This window comes from Lonchura striata, chromosome 2 (assembly GCF_046129695.1).
Source record: "Lonchura striata isolate bLonStr1 chromosome 2, bLonStr1.mat, whole genome shotgun sequence".
Lineage (NCBI taxonomy): Eukaryota > Metazoa > Chordata > Aves > Passeriformes > Estrildidae > Lonchura > Lonchura striata.
This window is the reverse complement of record NC_134604.1, coordinates 52,105,278-52,117,908: the sequence shown is the minus strand read 5'-3', so window position 1 is coordinate 52,117,908 and position 12,631 is coordinate 52,105,278.

Here is a 12,631-nt window from a genome sequence, read left to right as displayed (position 1 = left end):
GGATTGCCTAAGGCAAGCAACATATCTCGACTCTTTTGCAGCTTATATTTTCTTCTGTTTGGATTTGATAGCTCTTCAACTAAGCCTTCCCTTCTCTAGTGCAACTGTTATCCTCCCTGAACTGATTCTTTTCAAAAAAGTAATGTAGCACAGTTGCACAAAACTGGATGTTCTTGGAAGAAGAAACAAAAATAGTCAATTCAAACATAGAAAAAAATGTATTTTGCATTCAGTCAGTTAAATTTTAATGTATAATAATCCCTAAATTGCAGAAAAAAAATCTTAATCTCCCATATTAATTATCATATAATTGTGTAGTCTAAAATGTTTCTATTTGGTACAGACTAGAATAAAAGATTGTCAGTTTAATTTTGTATAGTAAATCCTCAGTCTTTTATGTAATACAAAATAATGTGTAACCTAGCTATATATTCAAGTTGAATTTAAATGCAAGTTGAGCTAAGAATGAAGTTTTATTTAACTGAGGTTGCTGAAGGAATGGAACATTGATCACAAGGCTTAGGTCTTTTGTTTAGTTTTGGGGTAATATATTGCAAAGTGAATAGTTGTCCAAGGGTATCACAACCTGTTTGTATCACAACCTTGTTTAACATGAAAAATCTTCATATGGCAGGCTCTTTGACTTGGTATCTTCACCATTCTTTTTGCAGCCACTACTTCTGATATTCACTGCATGAGCCAATAATGATTTATCAGCAGCTTTTGCCTTACTGTTGTGTGTGGTTTATCAGCTTTACTACAGGTCACTTGCAACATGTAAACTGAACCACCTATATACCAAAACAATAGGATTCAACTGGTGAATTAAAAATAATATTACATCATATACAGGACAGGATGTTGTATTCTGTTTTTGTTTACAGTGCTAGGAAGAAAGTAGCTTGGAAAGGTATTACCTTATGAAATATATTTAAATAAAAATATTTTTAAACAATGCTGTGAAATGCACATGATTTTATTTAATGGTAATATTTTACAGATTTCTTTGCCTAGATATAGTAAGCTTAAATAATATAGGAAATAAAAGGCTAGCCTTCTGAGACTCAGATTACAATTTATCTTGTTAAGATTTTTCAACCACTAATTTTACATATAGATTTTTAGGAGGAGATGAAGAAGAAAGCTTTCACTTTGACAGTGAATCCTGCTGAGCTTTACGGACTTCATTGTCTTAGTGATATTTAATTAAAATTATATCAATAAATTTGTGGAAATGAGATAAAATTATAAGAGTCCAGAGAGATCATACATATTAGAAATCTGCCAGATTCTTTACTTCAAGGTAATCTTATTTTACAAATCCATTAAAAAGAAACAGTAGCAACTCAGGCCATGCAGAATTTAAGCCTGCCTCTGGTGGACCAGCCTTTCTCAGTAGTGTTCACTGGCCCTTCAGAAGTCACTAACGGGATACAACCCCAAGGTGAAAATGACTGCCATAAGTATGAAATAGCACATATAGCACATCCTTCCACATCAGGCTTTAATATGGATAGTACAGTAAATTTCCTCTATCCTCAGCCTTCTTTGCTGCATGTGGCGCCGGATTGCTCTGAAAAAGTGATGACTTCCACACAACAAATGAAAAAAATATTGGAGCTTTACATTTTGGTAAGCATTTCTAAAGCCATGCTATATTTTTTTTCTTCTTTTTTTTTTTTTGGCAGGGGGCAGGGATGGGCAGGGGAGATACCTGCACCTTCATCTCTATACATATATAAATATTATTTACTGACAATTTCTATGGTTACTCTTTGTAATTCATGAGCAATAATAATAACATCTATTATTACTGCTTTTTTGAGAAAGTAAGAATTTCATTTTGAAATGAAGATAAAGTCCTGAGCAAAAGTATGTAGCCATGGAAATGAATTCTAACAGTGGTAAAAAAAGAATTTAGTAATATAGTTCAAAGAGCACATTTAAACACTAGATTGCCAAAATCATTCAATATTTAGTTCGAAAGTCATTAAATATTTACTTATTTAAAGTATTACTACTTAGTTTATTCCAGTTATTTTATGAAATCTGAAATATTTGAGAAAAGAAAACCTAATTGTTATTTATAGCCTGCTTATGTGCATTTCCAGTTAAATGCAGAAGCAAAGATGTATAGATTAGCCAAGAAATATCCTGAGACGAATGTAACGTATATTTTAGGGAAACAAAAAAGTACACAAACAAACAAAAATTTCCTATCCAAAAAAAAACCCTAAAACAAAGCAAAAAACTCAACTCTAAGGAAACATGAGATTAAAAAGAAAAAATCCAGATAATAAATCCAGAAATAGAAATCCTTTCCTGTTCTGATATCTTTAGAAAACACCCAAAGTAACATAGAAAAATGTTTGTTGAATATAGTATAAATATTTTAGAAACATCTTAAACAAACATTAAATTACTTCATAGGGTCAAGAGATTAATAGACTTGACATACCAAAATTAATGTAACATGTGAAAGCTTGTGAAATTTTAATTCACTGTTTTAGAGAATTAAAACACTGCTCCTGCATTAAAATACAGTCTTACTTAATTTACTACTTCTACTTTCTTCAGACAGATTGTAAGACAATCAGAAGACATGAAAGATTATCATGGACATGAAAATGAACCTTTTTTTTTGTCAATTTTTTTTTTAATGTTTAATATAATTTCAAGTAATGTTTACAGTCCAAATTGTCCATAGAAATTATTCGAAAAATAAATGGCAAATTTTATTCTGAATTTTTATGTCTGTCATCACCATGTGTCTAGAATCTATTAATGTATATTAACTACACTAATTTATTGTCTTGTAATAGCATTATTCACATTTTTACAGAATGGCAAATGAGCTGCAGAAAGATTTAATTAGTGAGTTTCCACTCTATTTGGGTGAGATTTGATAGAAGATGATCATTATTTTTTCAGTACATTTGTGATTAAGTGAATGAATCAACACTGTGTCTTTCAGCAGTTTTACCTGGGATTGGTAAGAATTCAGACCTGGAAGAATCTAACAGAAAAAGTCATTATGCAAGAGAAAATTGATTAAGAAGTGTCTGGAGGGGCTTGCTGCATATCTGGACAAAGGAAGAGAGAATACAAATAAGTTAGGCAGGACAATATTACCCATGAAAACTTGGGGGCATACACAACTTCTCTGGGCTACCTGTTCAGATATTTGGCCATCCTTTCATTGATTTTTTTTTTTTTTTTTTAATATTTGAGTGATATTTTTTATATTTCAATGTATGCCCCTTGTTTCTTGTCCTGTTGCAGAGCACCACTGAGCTTTGCTCTGCCTTCTTTATACTCTACCTTAAACCCTCCCACTAACTATTCATGCACATTGATAAAAACTCCTGAGCTTCTCTTTCCCAGGAGAAACAGTTTCAGCTTGCTCAGCCTCTCCTCAGGTGACAAATGCTCCAGTCCTTGGAGTCCCTTCACCGGACCTGCTCCTTTATGTCCATGTCTCCCTTGCACTGGGGAGCCCAGACCTGGACCCACTGCACCAGATGTGTCCCACCAATGCAAAAGGATCACCTCACTCATCCTTGCTGATAATGCGTCTCCTTATGCAGCCCGGGATTCTGTTGGCCTTGTGTGGTTTTGGGGCACTGCTGATGACTTCTGTCTTGGTATCATCTTAAGAAAATATCTGATTTATTTTCAATTCAGTTGCTCCCTTTGAAGCATGGATAAAATATGGGTGTATGGTTCTCAACCTCCTTCATCTTTGCTCCAAAAAATAGGTCTGGATTCCCTATTTTCTCCAATCCCCACAGACAAAATATAAATGATTAATAATATATTGAGTGCTGCAGCATTTTTTTAATGTTGTAAGTGGATTTTGAACTTGTTAGAAATTGTTCTAAATTTTAACAATATAATATTGCTAGATAACAATGTGTATCATTCATGTACATAATCACATATTAATATAATTAGCTACTAACATGTCATTGTGATCTGAGTGGTGGAGAGTGCTTACACAAATACATTTATCATTTAATAAAATTTTCCAATTAAAAGACAGACACAACAAAAACAAATAAACAAAAAAATCCCACCTGGCATAAATACTGCTTTGATGTAAATAAATAATTTATTTTTAATATAGTGTCAGTCTATATATGGGGTCACTACCATCATATTGCTGCAAGTAAAACTTCAATATTTTTACTTCCCTCTGTCCAAGTGGAGATGAAATTTCACTGCCAAAAGGCATTTTCTATCTTTGGTGACTTTAGTATTTGTGAAGATCTGATTTATATTAGAGAAACTTTGAAGCTGCACAGCTGAAATGATCTTTTTCTTTCAGTGTATGACTCTCAAAGTATCTCCTTCAAAAAGACCTGAAGTGTCGGTATGGGCATATTCCTCTGTGATGAGAGGTTTCTTTTCCAGTTGCTGTCTGAAACCTTTGATGCACTGTCTATTGGGAAATCCTGAGACTAAACAGACTGCATTCTGGGATGATGATCTTTTGGTGACAGTAATTGATTAACAGGAGTTTGAATAACTTAGACAATGACAGAAAAGTTGATTTCCAGAAATATAATTAAGAAATTCTTAATCAGATAATAATTAAAATTATCAAGATTCTTTAAAAAGTTTTTTATTTAATACTTATAATGCTATGAAGAAGACGAAAACCACTAACGTCCATTGAAAAATCCATTGAAATATCTTTTTCTTAATAAGCATCAGTCACAAAACTATAGGAACATAAAGTGAGAAAATTATATGCAAATATTTATTTGCAATTCTGTTTATAAATCAGCATGAATAGTTCATTTGCAGCCTGAGTCAGAGACAATTATGGAATCATGGAATCATAGAATGGCTTGGTTTGGAAAGGACCTTAAAGATCATCTAGTCTTAAAACCTCTGCCATGGTCAGGGACATCTTTCATTTAATCAAGTTGCTCAAAGCCTCATCCAGCTTGATCTTAAATCTTGACAGGGATGCGGCATTCATGCCTTCTCTGAGTGAACTCTTGCAGTGACTCACCACCGTTATAAATCGATTCTTACTCATGTCCAGTATAAATTGTTAATTTAAAACCATCGCCCCTTGTCCTGTCACTAAAGGCCCTGGTAGAAAGTAAAACTAGAATTTTGTAGACCACTACCTTGTTTACACTGCACCTTTTCTTGAGAGACCAACATACTTGCAGTTGGTCATGCTTGCAGGTAATATTTTTATTTACTCTCCTTATGTTGTGCTCCTTGAAGGAAAGAATGCAAAGGTCAGGTGGAACTCCCCTGGCTGAGCAGGGAAACTCAATGAATTTCTATATCTCTTTTAGCATACTTTGGGGAAAGGTGTTTCCTGGGGCAGTGAAAGGAGAAATGGTGATAGTTTAGCATAGAATGAGTTTGGCCCTCATGCACAGATGATAAAAATTGGTTAGGAGGAAGAGAACAGACCAGTGGTGTTTTTGACTAGAACTCACAACAAACAGAAAGTGGTTTCAAAGGAACCAAGTGGAGCAGTGTAGAGTCAGTTTTCATTGAGGGAACCACTGTAAGACTAAGCATATCCCTAAAACTGGAAAGCCAGACTGAAAACAGTGATTTGCCTTTCCATAGTATAATGAAATGAGAATCTGTCTTAGACTTTCTTCTCTGAATTTGATTGGTTTTCTTTAATTTTTGTTGTTTGGTGGTTTTTTTTGGTTTTTTTTTTTTTTTTTTGTGAGGGGAAAGGATGTTTGATTTTTTTTGTTGGTATTTTTGTTTGGGATTGTTTTTTTATATTGTGGGGCTTTTTACTAGGTTTATTGTTTGCTTCCTTGGTTAGTTTTTTGTGGGTTTTGGTTTTTTGGGGGTTTTTTTTTTGGTTGGTTTGGGTTTTGGGTACGGAGTGGGTTGGAGTGTTTTTAATTTTTATTTTGTTTTCTTTTATCTTTAAGATTTGTTAATTTTGTTTCAAAGCATTTCTGGCAATCTTGGTACTCTGGTGATCTCTCTAAGAAACAACCTAGACAGTTCTGTTTCAAATATTTGTGTAAATAAGGATCTCATTGAAATCACTCAAGACAGACCACTGAAGGCACTGTTATTATTCTGGAAGATTTGAGTCTGGCCATCTGCAAAGGTTCAAAAGAAAAATTATAATTATGACCAGATAAAGCTCTGCTTATATGTAGTTTGGCCAGTCATCTAAATGGAGTATATAATGGATTTCAGACTTATATAGCAAGAAAAAAATGCCAACCTAAATTTCAGTTATCTGAGATTAATAGGGAGAAGAAGAGGTCACTCAGGATAAAAAGTAAAAATCTCTGACCAGCTGTAAGGTCAGATGAGATGACCAAATTCTGCTAGCAGAGGAGAGATCTGGATGACCTTTCATAAATTTACAGTGTATTTTGCTTGGAATAAAGATAAAGGTTTCTTCAGAGCACTTCATGCATCATTATACTGCAAAAGAATAAAGGCACCCAGAATAAAAGTTCATGAGGCAGTAGTGTCAGACATAGTAGTAAAATCCTCCGCAGGAGTATTAATCCATCCCAGAAGTCATATGTTCTTGTCAAAGTACAATTATAATGTTTAATCCTTCTTTTGTCTCCTCACTGAATGTCACTCCTGTGGAAATATATGTCCAGCAATGTCAAAGTCATCACAGTGGTCTATGTAGGGAACATTTATCTTTTCAGATGTTCAGTGAACCGCAGCAGTATTAAATCCACATTTATATGTAGGGCTATACCCAGGACAATCAGGAACTCATGGGGACTGTATTCAATTTTTACTCCTTATTAACAGAGAATGTGCTCCTCTACAGAGATAAAGGTTCTGAAGGACAAAGTAAAAATGTAAATTTATGTAGCAGCAATTGAAAGAAGATGAGGACAGAGCTGCAAGCAGTCCTTTGGCTGAGGTTGCACTAATTTCACTATTTTTTATTTTAAAAATATGATCTATTTGTGAACTATCCTCCTATGGAATTCCTTCTGAGCACTTACTAAGAATAATACATATAGAAGCGACAGAAAAATTCACAAATTAACAAAATCATAACTGAAGATCAGGTATTAATGTTGAGAAGTATATTACTCTGGCAGTTGTCTTATTTCAATACAACTTTTGAAAAACTTGTAGACACACTTCAGTGTAAGTACCACAATTTACTTTTCTCTGAGTCACAGAGAATTATAGTATCCTTATCTGACATTAGCAAATTTTTGGGTTTTTTTGTGTGCGTTTCCCAAGTTCATTAATCTTCAGACAATGAGCGATATAGATTAAACTCTTACCTCAGGATGGTAGACAGGTAAAAGACAACAACCTCCCACACCCCCACCCCTTCCCCAGTATTAAAAATCTTATTTATCTTATTAACTAGGAGTTCAGAAATAATGAAACTTTCACTCCTGTTGTCAAGTTAATCAAACTATTGTATGTTATGTGCATGTGAACCCAAAAGATTGAATGTGTGTCATTATGAAAATATGGCCAGGTGTTAAGTGCCTGATGAACAAGGTATTATAGTTAACTGATGTGTTTGAGTTAAAGTAATTCCAAGATAATTCAAATCAATATAGCACTGTAAATATATGATCTTCTTCATAGTAGATACTAATCCATCAGTTTATTTACCAAACCAAAGACCAAGAAGAAAAAGTCAATCTTCAGATGAAGTTTTGGAACATAGAATGAAATTATTTTTCCAGAAAAGTATGATGTGGTGTTTATGGATGGTCATAGAATATATTCCAGCAAATTATGTTTGTTTCTGAGATGAAAGACTACAGAAATGAAGATTTTTCCTTAAAAAATTATTAGGACAAAAACATTCACTGGAACATGATGAAATTTGTGTAAGAAAAGACACAGTCCATCCTTTTTAAAATACTTATGATGTTCTGCTGTTAGATCTTATAAGGTTAGGTGTCATGGCAAAGTAGTCAGGACAGTTTTATTTTCAGACTTATCACATAGTGTATGTTAGTGCTTGGTCACCCCCAAAAGTGAGCTAAGTAGTCATGTGAGACTACCCGGGAAGTACAGATACATCTGTTCAAATTTTAGCCAGCTACTTGGAAAGAGTATCATCCATGTTTGTACTTATATATGTGTATGAAGAGTAATTATATACAAAACAAACAAACACAAATATTTTTTAAATCTATAAAATAAAAGTGAGTCTTATCTCACCAAGATATATCTATGGAAGACTATTTATGAAATCTGAAATACTTGGCATTGATTGAAGGCATATATATATGCTTTTTTCTTACCAACCCCTAGATTCCTCTAAGAAAATTATTTCTAAGACCTGTGTTTGAATACTGCAAAAAAATTACTTACTTACTTATTTTAACATTTTGCTCCTACAGGTTGTTTCAGCAATGTTAGCAAACCAAAAATAATCCCAAATAATGTTTGTTCATATTTGTTCTGACCTTTCAGGCTTTTCAGAGGATGGTCATTTGACAAATATTTCAAGCTCCTACAAAGATATATCCAGGAGAGGCTCCTGTATTATGTTGCACAAAATTTTCAGGGCTCTAGTAATATGTTCCTCCATGATATTACAGCAACAGGAAGAATGCTTGAGACTATTACAGTACCATTAGAGAAGATTTGTCTCTGATTTTCAGACAGCTTCACATAAAGACATTCTCATCTCTCTTTTAAGGATGAGTAGCCTTGCTTTAAATCCTCCCCTGCTGGTTGTCATCTTAATTCTCCAAGTGAAAACTCAAACTGTGGTAACCATAGTTGAAACGAAAACTTTAAAGAGGAGCAAAGCTATTAAACTGAAAACTTTCAGTTTTCAATCAGTGTCTTCTTCCTTGAGTAAAACAGAGTACCATGATTCTTCAGAAACTATGTGGATCTCATGCATCTGCAGCTTTTAGGTTTACACTTGAAAATCCTAAACATAATAATTTCCTTCCTCTTTCTTCCCAATGGGATTCAGTTGTGTTCCTTGCATGGATGCCTCTATGAATTCAGATTTTCCATGTAGCAGACTCTAACTTTTAATGTCTGTCTTGCAACAAGAAAAAATAAACTTTTTCCTCCCTTCTGTAACAAAGAGATACAAGACAATGTTCCTATTTCAGAAATGTAGTAATACTATATTCTAGTTTTATTTTTAAGGTATAGGTCTGCTATTTTAAATACTCCATTCTCATATATTTTGTTGCTATGGAAAAATTTTAATCAGGAATATTTTTTGTCCAAGTTCAGAAGATGAGCCATTCAGTACTTGGAAGAGGAAGCAATATCATGGAATATTGGGTATAAATCATGGAGAAATGAGTTTACAAATCACTGCATGGAAATTTCCAGTGGATGTTATCTTACTGTATGAACATTTCTAGAGACTAATTTTATGACTATCAGTTTCATGACAGTAAATGACTGAAATCAGAAGTTGCTCTGAGTCATGAGATCTGCTGTCAAATTTAACAAATTTAATGATTAAAGATTGCAACTATATTAGGATAAAAGTTGACATTTATGTAGTATCGCTCACACTAAAGTTTAGTTGTATGCATCGCACATCTGTTTCTGAGCTATTTAATTAGACTCCCCTTATGAATAGTAATGAGAATGAGAAAATTCTAGTATTGCTTCTCTTTCCCTATCTAAATTAGTTTACCTTATGCAAAAAATCAGACAACCTTGAGGCATGGCTAGATCCTATGAAATATTCTTATTCCTTCTTCCTTTACAGCCTAAAAAAGCCATTTGCTTTGAAGAATAGTTTCTCTCCATGCCTTAACATTAATAAATTAAAATATGGCTGAAGAGAGTTAAACACTATAGAATGGAATAGGAAGAGAAGGGAGGATTATTGTGGAACATGGAATTTCAGAGAAGAATATAAGTAAGAAGGAGTTTGAATACAGTAACTTTTCCTTCAGTGTTAAGGAAGGACTGTAGAAATGGAAGACCAAAGAACTAGGAGAAAAAAGGAAAAATCATGAAGACAAGACTGAGAAGGACTGTGAAAAAGGGTGATTTGCTGAGAGATGTTTAAGGAGTTGAGAGAAAAACAGACATTGAATAAAATAATTTAATTTAATTTTTTACTATACTAATTTTTCTTTTTCAGTAAGACTCTCACCATAGAATTTTATAAATGGCAAGCACGCATATTAATGCAAATTTATTTTACATTTAAAGTAATTTATTATATTTTTTCCTTAAACCTTCTTTTTTCTGGTCTATAAAAAAACAGTGTCCCATGTCTGACATATCTAAAAGGTCTAAAAAATGATTTTATTACATGTTTCAAATAATCACATTTCCTGATAGCCCAATGTCACTTCAGCACTTCTCTAATGATTTCTTTACTTTCTGTACTAAACACAAAGTTGCAAGGAGTACCCAGATAGTCTTAAGGAAACACCATGCAGAAAGAATTCTGGTTTTCCTAAATCTACTATGCTTTCCACAACTGTTCTAATGCTAAGACTTCTCTTTTATACACCAGACCCACTCTCTGAACAAAAATGTGAGACATTTAACTTTTTCTCTGTTGTAGTAGCACCACATATATCCCTGTCTGATATCTTATTATTCATTTTAATAAACTTGTCTTGAAGTTTTAAAAATACAAGCTCATCTTTATAGCCTTATGAGTTTTTATTTAAGCATACTTATTGAAAAGATTATGATTAAACTTACCACATCCAGCTTATTTTCATGCAGAGACTAAGTAGTGAGCTTGTCAAAGTCAATTTACATTTTTCTTTTCTTAGTTCAAGGCAACTGACAAAAATGTGATGAAAATTTCATATATTATGTATTTCATGCATCAGAAACCTGTTCAATATTCATTATTAACTCTGATAGCAAAGATTGTCATACCACAATATTTGTCTTGTATTAGGCCTTAAAAGCCTTCAGTCATGTATCTTACATTGTTGACATATTTTTAATAATTTTTGGTTAAAATAAACAAAATTCTTTCTGCTTTTTGATATAATATTTTATGGAACCATTGTGGCCATTACAATGTTCTATCATTTGAAAACAACATACCTGCTACAGAATTTTTTCCTATGAATTGGTAATTCTTATTGCAAGGATTAATGTCATTAGATTGACACATAAATCTTACATTATACATTTTACCTTTCTGAAAGTAAAGCTTAAAAGTGAAAGATTAAATACTTGAAGCTGTACAATATTTTCAAATGTTTATCATACCAACTTGAAGCAAGCAGTGTCTTCCTAGTGCTACTAGAGAATGCCACACAATTGAAAAGAAAAAGTAAAAAGAGAAACATGGACATAAAGACTTTATTATATGACTTCACTATTTACATCCTACTGAGCATTGGCACCTCAATGAAAATATTTGCCACTTATCAAAACCAACTCAAAAAATTTAAATTGTTGGGAATAAAAAGGAGATATGTGTGTAAAGTAAAAGAAATCTTCAATTGGTAAAAGATAAAATGAAACAAAGAAACAAAAGACAAATATAAATCCTTAATGAAAATTGCAAAAAGAAAATTTGAGAAAATACTTCTTCTAACTTATTAAAAGAAACAAATTTAAACTTCTCAGATTCAGAAGAATGACAAACTAATTTACCATGTGCACAGATGATCATGATATAAAAGAACATGCAAGAATTGTGAAGAAACTCCACATTTGTAGGAAATGGAACTATTTCAGTAGTTTACATTTCTTATGGAGGAGTTCTGGAAATTTGTTATTTTGAATTTTTCCTTTATGAGACAGAGCTTTCATTAAAGACAGGTATCACCAGAATAGACCCAGTAATAATCAATGAAGTAAAATACTCAGATTTCCAGTAGCAAAAGGTATTCACCCCAGAGTGTTAAAGGAAGCCAGATACAAAATTATTAAAAAATAAGACTGGCTTTAATTTACCTTTGGGAACGACATATGAAAAGTAATACACGCGTTAATATGAAGATTTGTGGGCATATGAATATCTGCATACAATTAGGTCTGAGTTTTACATAACTGTGAATGTTAGAAATGTTGGTAAAGAATAATATTATTAGTTTAAAAAATATCAGGAAGAGTCAATATTTTTTATTTTAGAGGAAGTCACACTGGAAAAATAGATTAGAAATATTTGAAAGACATTTTTCAGTAAAGTGCACCTTGATTTCCAAAACCTTTTAAGATGATGTAAATCTTATTAAAGAAACTAAGCCATCATGGGATGACACCAAGATCACAACAGGGATTTAAAACAAATGGGTGAAAGATTATTACATTTGCAACTGATAAAAAATGATGCTTGACTGTAAAACCAAATCCTGAATTGAGTGTTCTAATAATTTAGTAAAAAGATAAAATTAAAGGTCAATATGTATAAGCCTGTGTGGAAAATGGTCTTTATTAAAACAAATTATAAACATTTCTAAATTATCTATTCTTAGGGAAGGGATCTTACAAATAAATCTAATGATCTTAATAAAAAAAGATTATATAATCTTTAAAAATCTGCAATATCATCATCGCAATGTGCAGCCATGTGAAAGGTAAATATCTCACAACTTTCTAATAAAGTAAAAGAAAAACAGTAAACATACTGATGCCACTGAACCTTCAGGACATATTTAAATTTTAAATGTGGGATCTAGTTCAGGAACCATGATATCTAACATGA